Here is a 14,369-nt window from a genome sequence, read left to right as displayed (position 1 = left end):
CTGTCAACTGTGATGTCACCAGAATGTCCCTCCTCCTCTAACTTCCCTTCACTTCTACAGAACTGATGCTGATAATGACTCACATCTGACTGCACTGAACACATTCTTATGGGAATGAAGAGCAAAATCTCTGAGTTATTGGTTTCATAACTTTATGTTCTACCTCTTTGACGCGTCGCCTAACTCTTCGTTTCCATAGTAACGTGACGTGTCGGTGTTGTCAAGTCAAAGTGAATAGTTCTCAGTATTTTGACAAATTGAACGCACACTAGTACTACTACTGTAAATACAGTCCTTGTGTTGTTCTTCTCTGGATTCACACACCATTGAATCGTGTAAAGTTGTGATGAATTCATGTCAGTTCTCCAGGTCGTAAACACTTGATTGACAGATCAGGACGTAGTAAGATCCTTGTTCAGTACATTCACTGAACCTTTTATGTTTCAGTCTTTTACAAAACACTTGATAGTGTTTTTTACTCATAATCTCCAGAGAAAACGTGAAATAATACACAAAAAAGCTACATTTCAGGATTTTTACAAGTGTATTCAAATAAAAGTATAATTCTCTCTGATAGTCACCAGTTCAGTGTGTCCCCTGCCTCTTGCCCCGAGTAGCTGGGATATACTTTAACCTGTTTGGGAACAGGCAGAATAAATGTTATGATTAACTAAGTGAATATTTTTTGGCTGTTAGTTTGATTTTCAGCAGCTGTTGTTCAACCGTGTCCAGAAATGTTAGATTGGATCGAGGTGTGAGATTCTCAGGATTGTCCTCCAGACACTCGTTGATGGAGCTGAACTGATCTTCAAATACGACGCCTGGCGTTCACACTGAAGAGCAAACGTGCTGCCAATCGACAAACTCCAGGCGAGCTGCCATGTTGACGGTGGAATGGCTTCCGTCTGGACGGCTCTGAGGATCCTCGCGCTTCACAAGTGTCTTCATCTAAGAACGACCAATAGGATCAATATCTGTTTGTTTTTTAATTTAAAGGTAAAAACATAACTTTCTACCCATGATTCTTGTTTCAGGATCACAGTGCTCTGTCCCAGTTGTTCAGGGCAAGAGACGAAGCCTGTGTTTACTGATGATCTGATGTTCTCTAGAATGTCATCATGAACAACAAAACTTTGTGTTATTTTCCTGCCAAATGTGGTGTTGTTGGCGTCAGGAGGTGCCAGAAGTAGATGTTACACACAAACATGTTCAAAGACCCACAGCAGGAAGAGAACCAGGAACTGAAGCAACACTTTAGAGGCAGCTCGCCTGCACAACAGTCAGCACTGCCGGAGGTTCTTCATGTGACTGTGACAGGAGATGCATCGATCCAGGGGGTTGTTGTGAAGATCTGCAGAATGATGAGGAAGTGTCTGGAACTGCAGGGATAACAGCGTGAACACAGTCGTTGAGAAACACACTCTGTCCCACGACTGCTGAGTGAAGCTCAAAACCTCCGAGTGAGGACGAATGAAATGTGAGATGGTGAGAGAACAGCTGGACTAGATATTCACAATATTGTTTCTCTTTATTTCCCTCTCTAAGTACCGTATTTTCCGCACTATAAGGTGCACTTAAAATACTTTAAATTTCTCAAAAAACGACAGTGCGTCTTATAAACATTACCTGGTGGTGACTTGTTTACAAACACTTTTTTGACTCTGCGCCGACTGAGTCGACACGCTATGGGCGGGATTATGTCATTGCGTCATCATGAGGTGGGATTTACGATCCACGTGATATCATGGCGGATGGCGATTGAGTGATATTACTGACATTGGTTTGAGCGAGTGTGTTTTGGTTGTTGTACACTCAAAATCACTCTGCTGCGCGCTCTAGCTGTCATACACGCGCTCAACTTCTCTGCTGCTCGCTCAACATTTGTCTGCTCACAACACCAGTCTCAGCCTTTTAAACATCATTTGAACATCGTTACCATGGAAGTGAACGGAGTTGCCAGAACGCTTAATAAAGTGTTAATTTATCTGACTGTTTTGTTGAAATTCCCTTTAGCACAGCTTTATCTAGTGGATGCATAACACAACCCCAGTCAAACGTTTGACTGTAGCTTTTATTCTATGCGCCTTATAATCCGGTGCAAACTATTTATGAAAACATTTCTAAAATAGGCTTCATTGAAGGTGCGCCTTATAATCCAGTGCGTCTAATAATGCAGAAAATATGGAAAACGGTTAACTTTTGCAAATGACTTCATACACGACCAGAGGCGTCTTTAAGTAAAACAAGAGCTTCTTAATAAAACCTCCATTTTCATCCAACTTTATATATGAATGAATATGTTAGTGGAGAGAGAAGGTGTGAAGGGAGTCAATGGAGAACAATTATAAACCTTGTTCTTCATCAGCCAGTGAAGTGTAAATGCAGCGAGTGTTTCTAAAGTCATGTGATCCACTTGAGCTCAAGGGTTAAGACTGAACCTTTGAAACAGATTCTCATTAAAGCAGCAAAGCTGCAGGATTGTTTTGGGATTAACTGTTTTGTTTTTATGATTTATGAACGACTCTGAGCTATTGAAGCATTAATCGTCAGAACAAAAGCTCAAACCATTGAACCAAGAATACAATGAGCTTCAACTTGACATGGTTTACTATTATCTGTCCATTAATGAATACACTTGTACCACGTCATGTACAGCAATCTTTATCAGCAGTTATTCCATCATTTCTCAGAACTTTTAAACCAGCTTTTAAATTGTGTTAAAAAACGGTGAAAAAACATGAAAGGCATGATTTTATTTTAATTCTTCACACTGAATTTTCTGAGGTTTGTTATCAACAAAATATTATAGAATTTGTTCTAATTACTTCACATTGTATTAAACTAGTTCTTTAAGTCATTTTCTCTGCATATGTTATTGTATCATATTTAAAGATACATTTTGTTTTGAGTGACTTCAATTCTACTGAGTAGATTTTTTAGTTTTCACTTATTTTTAACTCATTATATTGATCAGGTTTTTCTCTTGTCTACATTTCAACTTGTACTACTAGAAACTTGTGGTTCCGAGCATGTTGTTGGTTGAAGTTCAAGAAGTACTAACTACTGTGTGTGTTTCAGATCTAGTAGATTCAGTATTTATACTTTGTGCTTCATAGTTAGAGCTTGTATTTCTACAGGATGTGTTCATTCGTGTCTAAATAAACTAAAATTATCACATTTTGCTCAAACAGATCAAAGTAAAACAGTGTTTTTATGAATATTTTTTGCTCCTGAAAAGTGTTTGTTTACATATTTCCAAATATTCCAGAACAGCAGGTGTTTAGAAAAGAGGTCCATGTTGTTAGATGGTCTTCTCTGAAGTGTTGAGAAGATGAAAGAGTCTCATGTCTCGTGGAGTCGTGGCTTCTTCACCCTCTGGAAGAAGAACCTCCGACTTCACATGAATATATTCACATGATATGGTTTTATTCTGCTGGCAAACACACAAGAAAGAAACACGAGTCAAAACTCTTCACTAAACTGTGTTTAATTGATTGTATGAACTTTGACCTCCAGTCATTTGCCGCCTGACTCGTCTGCACAGCAGGGTGTTGAGTGGAAACAGATCAGGGTAATGGAGGAAAATACAAACAACCACTCAGTGACCTTGATCCAGTGTTAATGTCCAGACTATTTCCTGACAAACCACTAACTAATGAGCTAATGATGGGCTTTTATTTGAGTCACACTGAGAGAAAGTTCTGTGAAAACAACGATTACTTGGAGAAAAAACTCTAATTGAAAGTTTATTGATGTCTTTACTCTCAGGCTTTCTGACAAATGATCCACGAACATGTTCGATTCTTATCTCTCACTCGTGCCTAGAGTTCATTCATTTGAATGTTGACTTCTGATACAAAAGTGTTTTTCTTTTAATCTCATACATGTGTCTGTGGTTTAATCGTCTTGTTCAGTGATTTGTTGACGGAGGAACAAATAGTTCTTGTTTGTTTATGTGGAAACATATCTTTAAGAATCTCTCTGACAAAACATTTTTCTTTCTTAAGTTAAGAGATCATAGAAATATGTCATGTTTTTAGAGTTTATCTTTATATTTCAGTACAAACTTGATGATGAAAATATATTTGGAGAAACAAATGAACAAATATTTCACCAAATGAAAGAAAACATCTTTGAACATAACGTGACATAGATGTTGAATCTTGTCGTCAAAGTGTGTTTTGTCGTCAGAGTTTTCTTCACATGTCACTGCAGTGAACCATTGATGGAAATAAGTTCAGTTCCAGTGATTTACACAAGAAAACATCTTTGAAATGTAATATATTCTGAAGCTTCATCATTTCTTCTTCATGCTCATGATTTTCTTCTGTCACTCGTTCGTTCACATGTTTATAAACATTTATCATTAAATAACATTTGAATTTTAAACATGAAGCAGTTTTTAATTCCACCATATTTTTCTGTCTCAGAACGAAAGATCTTTTCTCCTCCATCCACTAAAAATCCACATTAACGTCAATATTTCATCTTAATATTCACCATATATTGCAATATTCATACAATGGTTTCCTGAAGTACTTCACTCTGGATCTAACTTTTTGAAAACATTGATTTTACGATGTCTTTACGCTGCGATGAGTTTGACTATAAATCTGTGCATCAAGACCTTAATGGTCAGTAAAACCTCCAGGATTGTTCGGGATCAGCAGTAAAAATAAAGTGTCTGGAAAGATTTAGTTCCTCATAATGAATCTTACTTTATTTAAATATTTTAACTTCTATCACGACAGCTTTGATACAAAATATTCACCGATTATTGTGTTGAAAACATTTCATCGTCAATGTTGTTAATGTCATGAAGACGACGAGATCAACGGTTAAATATTGTGGATATTATTGGATACAAACCACTTCATGAGATTATTAAAGCTCATAAACTTGATTTAAGTTGATTTAAAAGAACATATTGTCTCTTTAAATCCAACGGTAACAGCAGAGAAACAGCAGCTTTGAGTGTGAAGTGTCAAGAGTCGACTGATGCTGTAAATATATCATCTTTGCTTGAAGTCCTTGATTCTTGTTTGCTTCACGATGAAACTATCAGAGAATCTTGTTTCCACAAAGAAAGATCATCTTTCACTTGTTATGGTTTCTTCTCTGATTCTCTCTGACACTGATGTTTGTGGAAATAAATTCTCATGACATTTAGAAGAAGAAGCAACAGTTAACATAATAATAAGATTTTTATATTTTATTGTGGAAATTTTGGGGGAAAATAATGAATGTTTTGGTTCTTTTTCATTTCGAAGATATTACCATGAAAAATAATCCTGTTAATAAGTAATTATTTCAATTTACTTCTTCTTTGATGAAAAAGTGAATAAGACGTAAAATAAAAGCCTGAAACCATCTTTCATTTTTAGGCTTATTTAAAAGTAAACCAAGAATTATTAATTTCAAAATAAACCAAGAATTATTCATTTGTGTTCTGAACAGCTTTGTTGTTTATTCGTGTCAATATTAATTTCCTCTCTTTGTTCGTTCGAACCAAAAACCAATAACTGGTGAGTTTCAGTCGAGGCTGCAATTATAGTTTGTTCTGCACATTTATTTTTCAATCATTTACTTTTGCAATTGTTTCACGATCTTGATTTATCTCACTTTAGTCGTTGGTTTTCTCCTTCTGTCGTAAAATGAAAGTGAAATTAATTGTAATTCAGCAGGAAACTGTTGAACGTGTGGCTTTTATGAGGACTTTAGGTGATTTTATAAGAGTTGACAAATATATGTTACACATCTTTTAAAATATCTTCATCTTTGTTGGTTAAAATAAGGACAAACTAACTCATGACAGTTTAATTTATTTGTAAAACACCAGATACATAATCATTTCTTTATGTAACTATAAAAACAATAACATGTTTCATTTTTAAATCAGTGTAACTCAGTGTTTTCTCTGGTTGTAGCTTCAGGATCCATTCATCTCTGATCATGAAGCCATTGTTCTCCTTCTGTGTCGCACCATTGTTACCAGAACCACATCATCTGGACCTTCTCGCCCAGATTTAAGCTCCAGAGTCAGTGTTTTACAATCAAACGAGTCGTAAATCAAACTCTGGCTCGAGTCTCAGGTGATGGTGCTCGAGGTGAATAGAAACCATTGGGATCATGTTTAAGATGTTTTTCTTTTCTGCTCCAGAAGCGACTGAGGATCGAACGACGACTAATTAGTGATAAATCAATGACTTTATGTCCAATTAGAGTTTCCCATGATGCACCAGTGGCTGATTATATTTAAAGTACGACAGATTAAAATGTTTTACTATCAATCGTATCGTTTTATTGTTGTTTATATGATGGAGGGATTTGTTTGGAGTGGAGATGTGATCGTAAATAAACGTGTCTTGATTGAATCTAAACTTCTGTGGTGAACATATAAAAATCATCTATAGCTGATCAAACGTCAACAGTTACTCGTCGATCTCACTCTTGTGGATCAATAACGTGGTGAAGTGAAGACGACGACGACTCGACGAGTGAATCGTGTCGTTGATAACGACTGTCAATCATGACTGACGAAGAGAGAGATGAAAGAAGGACAAGATTCCGACGCTAACAAAACTCTAAAGCGTTATTTTGTCGGCGGTCAGACTCCAGGGAAGGATGTGTAACTATCAGCGACTAACAAGATGGAACAGTTTGTGTGTCGACACAAATGTGTTCACGTCTGCTGCTGTAATCCTGACTTTAGAGAGAAGCCTTTTTTACTCTGACAACTTCAGGAGAAACTCATCTGAAGTTTCTACTTAAACGTCTCAGCGTCAGATTCACATTAAATTCATATTTATTTGTTTAAAACACTTGTGTTTGCTCCTCTTAGTGTAAATTCCTTCCATAAATCGACATCTTATCCAAGATGAGTTTCTGAGGATTGTTTGTTGACTCGTGTGAGTCTCAGACCTGCTGCCGTTGAGATCCTTGTGGACCTCAAGATATGGAAGTGAAGGTTTTTCAACTGCTGTCACTCAAATGTGTTTCTCTGTCGACAGTTCACTGATTTCATGTGGCTCAAGTTTGGACTAAAAATGGTTTTAAATCTATATCCTGAACCTGGATCCACCAGAACCTAAAATTTTCATAAAGATCATTAGAGTTTAGACGAACAACTACCACGTGTGAATAACAAACGTATTTTAGGTGTTTGTGCTCGAGTGTTGAAACATGATTTTGACTAAATTGTTTCTCAGTCTTTCAATCATCAGCCAAAGTTACCACTGGTTTGTTTCTCCAATATTCTGTCCCAGCCAGACAGGGTCACAGCTGCTACATGTTCTAAAGCAGTTTTGGTCCAACGTGTTTATACAAACACCTGTTCACGGATTAAAATCACAAAATAGACCAAAAATCCACTCAGAGCTTCTAAAAAGATGTGATTGTAGTGAACATTGATAATTGGAAGCTTTTGAGCGAGTGGATCAATTAAACTGAGAATCATTTCAACTGTTTTCACTGAGAATAACTTGTTCATCTCTGCTCAGTAACATTGTCACAATATGACACGAACACAAGGAGGAAATGTCTTATTAATATTTGGAAATTATGTTTTTTTATGTCTAAATATATTAGAATAATTGTTTCCTACATCCTTTTTTTCTCAACACTTTGTTCTCAAGACATTAATTGGAAGAAAAAAACTTGAAATAAGAATAAAAAGTTAAATTGTATGTGGCGCCCTTGATTTGAGGGTTTAATACAAAAGATGTTTTATTTAAACATACTTTTTACATATTTGATTTGGTTTCATTTGTTGTACATGAAAACAAACAAACATGCTCATTTAAGTTGATGACTTGGTTAAATATTATTATTATTTTTGTGTAATATTTGCTGCTCATGATCCTGTGGAGACTGAACAAGATAAAAGCTTCACTGATGCATATATTCAAGTCTCCTGTAAACTTCTGTATCAACTCTTGCTTCTGTTCCAGCGAAGGTTTCACTAGAATTAATTCCCTCTTTGAATACTTTGTCTTATTTCAACACTTGTATTGTTAATGGTGTGTGATTATCTTTGAGAGTGTAGAAGGTCAGAGGTCATCTTGACACGAGTAGATCTCTAGTGTCGTCCACATGTCTCTCCACTCGTGACCTTCAGGGTCGACCTTCATTGAAACGGCTCTTGAAGTTCAGAATAATCTGCTCTAGAGTTTCTACTTTCTTTGCACGTGAAGTCAAATAACAACGAGTTCTATTTGGTTAAGAAGTTTTTAAACTTGCTTTAACATTAAAAAAAATATCCTGAAAACTTGTTTATTGTCAATCGATGGAAGACTTTACTTGCGACCGTTACCAACGTTCCGTGAAACAGTTTCCTCCTTCGCTTCTGATCGACTCGGACTCTGTGGAATATCGTTTGATCTCTCGTGTACCGGACGATTTCCACAAGCGATCGAGTCGGTCTGGAGTTCAGGTCAGGATGAGACGCGCAGTCGCGATCGCTCGGAAGAACTCTGACGTCATCGGACGTCATCGATGTTTGATTGACGTTCCTCTCACTGAAAAGTGTGACGACACGTCAGCGCTGCCGTCTGCCCAGACCTCAACGAAAGTTGAGAAAGAAAGAAAGTGGAAAGACTGAGCGTCTCTGGAAGTCCACTAAACTTGAGGTGCACAGACTTCACCTCAGGGATCTGATGTCTTCTTACAATGAGATGGTAGAAACTGCTAGATCTGATTACATCAGAAAACTGGTAGCAGCAAATAAGAAAAAACCCAAAGTGTTGTTTGACACGATTCATTCTCTCATGTCTCCTGCTCATCAAATCACGCCTGTCTTCTGTGAAGCTGACAGCAATGCATTGTTTAGATTTTTCATTGACAAAATTAAATTGATCAAAGAGAAAATCTCTCCCCCTTTGTTTGGAACCCCTACTGTCTCTGAGCCCATCTCCTCCTCTCGGTCCTCCTTCACTGCTGTATCTTTGGGTGATATTTCGGCACTAGTGAACAAGATGAAACCCTCCTCTTGCTCAGATGACGTCCTTCCTTCCAGGCTTAGACCCAACTGACCTCAGTAATTTCAGGCCCATTTCTAAGCTCCCTTTCTTGTCCAAGATCTTGGACAAGGTGGTGTCTGAGCAGCTGTCTTTGCTCCTGGATCAGAGCGACATCCATGAGAAGTTTCAGTCTGGCTTCCGTAAACATCACTCTACGGAGACAGCTTTATTGAAAGTGTCCAGTGACATCATGATGTCGGCTGACTCGGGTAAATTCACTGTTCTAGTTCTCTTGGATCTGTCCTCAGCCTTTGACACAGTTGATCACCAGATCCTGCTAAGTAGACTGAGGGATGAAGTGGGACTGTCTGGGTCTGTGTTAGTAGCAGTTTTAGTGTATCTGCCAATCAAATGAGGTCTGAATCGGCAGATCTGTTGTGTGGAGTCCCTCAAGGTTCTGTTCTGGGTCCTTTATTGTTTTTGCTGTACTTGATTCCCCTCGGTAAAATCATTCAGAGATTTCCTGATGTTTCTTATCACATTTTTGTTGATGACATCCAGCTCTACTGCTCTTTTGATCCAACTGAACCCCAGAGGCTAAACAGCTTAGTCATCTTTTTTACTAGAAATCAAACAATGGCTGAGTGAAAACAGTTTGCAGCTAAATGTGGACAAAACTGAAACTCTTGTGATTGCTCCTGATGATAAGGTTCCAGGGTTGAGTCAGTACTTGGGTGACTTAGGTCAGTCTGTCAAACTGAGCCTGAGAAACCTGGGTGTTGTATTTGATAAAGACATGTCTCTTGTTCAACACTGCAGAAAACTGACCAGAAACTGTTTCCTTCAAACAGGTTCCACTTGTCACTTATAGGATGTTATTTGAGTTTATATTACTTAATTAATGTCTCAGAGGATAACTTGACTGAGGAATGTAAGTAACCTGTGTTCTAGCTTTAAAGGTTTACAGACGACTTTATAAAAGTTTAATTACTTCTAGTGAATTCAATTAAGTTATTTCTGAGCATCTTGATTCAATTAAATCCTTATTTTTTCTATACTTTCATCAGGAAGTTCTTCATTCAACTATTTTAATATTCAGCTTCATGTCAGGAATATTTCTATTTGATCTTCATCGTCGCGACCACAGCTTCTCATGAATCACTTTCTTCACCATGAAAAGGAATCATAAGGATTACTGACTCATTATGATGAAACTGTTGAGTTAACTTTTTCTTATCTTCCCTTTTTCAATATTGTTACCATCGGTGATAAGAATCACAATAATTCATCTTTAGATTCACTTCAGTTTTTGGATGTGTTGGAGGAGAAATGATCTTAAAGGTAACAAAGTCAATTATTTGTAGTATTTTTTTAACAATTAATATTAAAAAATGTGTTTTACTTAAATTTTTACTCAAGGTTCAAAATGATTGGACAGTGCATGTCAATAAAACTCTGATGTCTGTTCTGTACTTTGTTCTTTGAGCTACAAAGTAATCAGTGTAGTAGTATTATATTTCTTATAAAAATGTTTATTTCCAGAACATCTAAGTTCTGGTAGATTTAACTTTAAAATTGCCTCAAGGTAAAAATTACCTGAAGAAAGGAGCACCACCCTTGATTTATAGTACAAAAGAAACTATTAATTTTACGTGGATAATAATTAATTAATTGGCCTCATTAATTAACTATGAAACACTAGTTTAAATCAATCTCATTAACTAAAGTTACTACTTGTTGTCATGATTATCTTTTCTTTACTGAGTAAGAGGCTCTTAAATTGACCGTTAATCAAACCAAACTAGAGACACGTAAAGCGACGTAACGTTTTGTGAATTTATTAAAAAGGAATGAATGATGAAAGACAAAAATGATATGTTGAGGTAAGTTTCGTAACCGAGAATAAAACGAAAAAGGTAAAAGAATCTTAATGATCTACCTGCATATTAAACAACTCAGACACAAATCAATTTGTTAAGATGAAGTGATCAGTTTCTTACTCAACGGTAGATGTTGAATGGAGGTTTAGAGGAAGCAGCTGGAGACCAGATGAAGGTGGCAAGACAGTAGATGCCAACAGAGATGGAGGTGAGGATGAGGATGAAGGAGATGCTGATGACGATGAAACAGTCAGGAAAGAGGGAATCAAAGTTAGGGGGCAAGCGATTGCGTTCGATCCACCGATGAATCACAGTGTCGGCTTTTTGGTTTGTAGACACTCAAGTGAGCCGCGCTGAACGCCGGGAATGTTCACTTCTCTGAGGGAAAGTCTTTAAGGTCAGAAACACTTGCTTCTTACCTGAAGGTAAAAGTATCATGTGATTCACGGGTCGAAGGATTCGAACCGTTGCAGCTTCTTGGCAGGAATTCGCAGACAGAGAGACGAGCTGCAAACTGAATTGAAACAATCTGACCGGTCTGGTCAAGATTGAAAAAGACTCAGCAATGCCCTCAGTTTGGACTTGCAGGAGTGGAAGTCAGGAGGCCGGAGTTTCGTCTTAAAGGCACAGTTGGTAAAGACCCAGTTTGTCAGGCGGGAGGTGAACATTTCTGTTGTTGTTTTGAAGAAAATCTACTTTTAATGCAACATCAGAGCAGCTTCTTGAGTTCGTTCTGTACATTTGATAGATAGATCAACTCAAGAGTGTCAGAGTGAGGTCGACCAGTTGTGATAGAAACATATGTCTTTGTCATCGCAGCAGAACTTTGTGGGTCATTGTACAGAACCTTGTTGTGTTTGTTCTTCGTCCAGTCGTTCTTCTATTCACATGTTTTCACAGGAAAAATAGAAAGTTTTTTCCCGTAAATTATCTTCTTTTGAACAAATACTATGAATATTTTCTCTTTTCTTTCTTAATGACAAACCCTTGAAGGAGCCAAGGTCATGAGTTTTCTACACTTTTTGAATATGATTTATTTAAATAATGTTTATTTCTTAGGCCTGGTCGGTTCTTTTGAAGTGTTAGAGACTCTGATGATGATTATTTTAATAGTTATTGTTCAACTGTTCATAGTCGTATGAAGCTGAAGTAAAAGTGTCTCGAACACATGATTATTTCTGTCAAACTCTTGCTATTGCTTCACTTTTCCAGCAACTTTGATCATTGTTCCATCACTTGTCTCCGTCAAACATCTGAGTCTCTTCACACATTATTGCTGTGTATTTGAAATAAGATTCAACACTTCATGGTTTAAAAGTGTGAGATTATTTTTTCTCTTCAAGTCTAATCTTCAGGTTCTCAGTGAAGCTCAGAGAGTTTCTTCTCATTCATGGATGATCCTCATATGTGATCAACGTGTTCAGCTGCAGATATTGAATCGAAACCAATCAATTGCATGAATGGATTTTAACATTAACATTTAAAAATCCCAGAAGTTTTTTAAACTTTGCAGATAAAATCCAGATTTAATTCAACAAAAAAGTTCTTAAAATGTCATGAAAGTCATTAACACTAAAGTGATTTCATTGTTTAACACTATTTATGAAAAAGACAATATTCACTCTCTTTATAAATCATGGATTGTTTTATTATCAAGTTAAAATTACTCATTTCCTGCCAAAACGGTAATTGTTTTTTAATCTAATTTTTGTCTTTCCAAGAATGAGATGATTGAACAATTATGCATCTGTTAAATTCATGGTTACTTTGGACAATATCCACAAATGAAACCATCATTTGAAATCATTGTGAGTCGATGTTCATTCTTGTTTCTTCTTTATTTGACTCTTCAAATATGTACGGATACGATCAGTTCTAGCTTCACTTCTTCAATGACACTCGTTGAACTGCAGTGAACCATGACATGTTGATGAAGGTTCAGTTAAAGTCTAAATAAATTGTGCTCGAATCACAGGAGAAAACTTTATCTTTGTTAACAACATTGCTTTTGTTTTTCTTTTGTCTTGACTTCAGGGAAAACTGTGAAGGTCAGCGGCTTTGAATTAAACCTCGGTCGCATTTTTAGAGTCGTCGACTGAAAATGTTTGGCTTTTGTCTGGATTTAAAGGCAATTATTTTGAGTTGAGAACTGAAACTGCTTTTTCAACTGAAAATGTTTTTATGTTAATTTAAACAGAGGTCAGTAGATAATAGAACTAAACTTATAAACACAAGTGAATCTGAATTAATTTTAGGATTCTAGCAGTTTTTTAAAGTTTAAAGTTTTTACCTCGACCATTTTTGTCTCTTAAAAATGCTGCGATGACTTCCTGTTGGAAGAGGAACCACTTCCTGCTGCTGTGGTTTAACAGGATTAGTGAAGCAGCTGCTCTGAATAAAATCATATTATCTCAGTGAAGAGATTATACAAGAGTTTACGACTGTTTCACAAGATGATGTGTTATATATGATAGTCATGTTTTAATTAAAAACAACTTGTTTGTTGTTGTTGTTGTAGCTGCAGCAATAGTAGAAGTTTATACTGATGTATATAATAATTCAATATTTATTTCTATTGTATTAACTGTGTCAGTTTCTTCTATAGACATCAAGAGATGAATAACAAGATGAAAATGAAAACAGACAATTTAACCTGAAAACTGTTCAAACATTCAATGAAGGACCTGAAATATATAAGAAGAAAATATGACGTAAAATAAGTTGTTGTATAAAAATAAGACCAGAAAGGGTTTGAATTTAAATCGTATAAAAAATAATAATAATACGATAGGATATTAAAAAACTACATATTGGCCTTAAATAAAATTTTATTTGTTTTTCTGACATTTAATTCTGACCCATTTAATACTCAATATTTATCTTTTCACCATAAAAACATTGTTTGGTTTTGCGTAAATCTAGCCAATCACGGAAGGCCTGACGCAATATTAACCAATCAGAAGCAACAAAAGGCGGGTCTATCTGTCATTACATCATAACTTGTCGCTCAGGATTCTTTTCTCTTGAACTTAAACCTGGAGAGTTATCGCTAAACTTTACGGTAAATTCCACAAGAAATGATTAATGAAATCAAATGTTTTTTAAACTTCATGTATTTAAAGAATGATGATGAAATATGAAATAACCAGTAGATAATGATTGAATAAGTTTCTCTTTTGTGTTTCTATACTTGTAAATATGACAAGTTTTAAAGTGAACCAAACACAGAGAGAAAATAATTTTCATCATTTAATTGACGACAGTTGAATATTAACAGACGTTCTTCAGTCTCTGAGTCAATTTAAATGTGTAGATTAAAGGTTTAATTAACGAAGCAAGTGAAGTGTGTCTGAGAGATTATTACCATCCACCTGCTAGTTATCTTTTCAACCAGACATGATTAGAATTATACCATTATTATGCACACATTAACATATCAAACACTGTTCGTTTGTGTAAATGAGGCTTTATTATGAGTTGTTATTAGTTATTATTGTGTGTGTTCATGAGGAATTAAACCTTTGTTTCTATG

This window comes from Callionymus lyra, chromosome 7 (assembly GCF_982586985.1).
Source record: "Callionymus lyra chromosome 7, fCalLyr1.hap1.1, whole genome shotgun sequence".
NCBI classification, from domain to species: domain Eukaryota; kingdom Metazoa; phylum Chordata; class Actinopteri; order Syngnathiformes; family Callionymidae; genus Callionymus; species Callionymus lyra.
Note: the sequence above shows the minus strand (reverse complement) of the source record.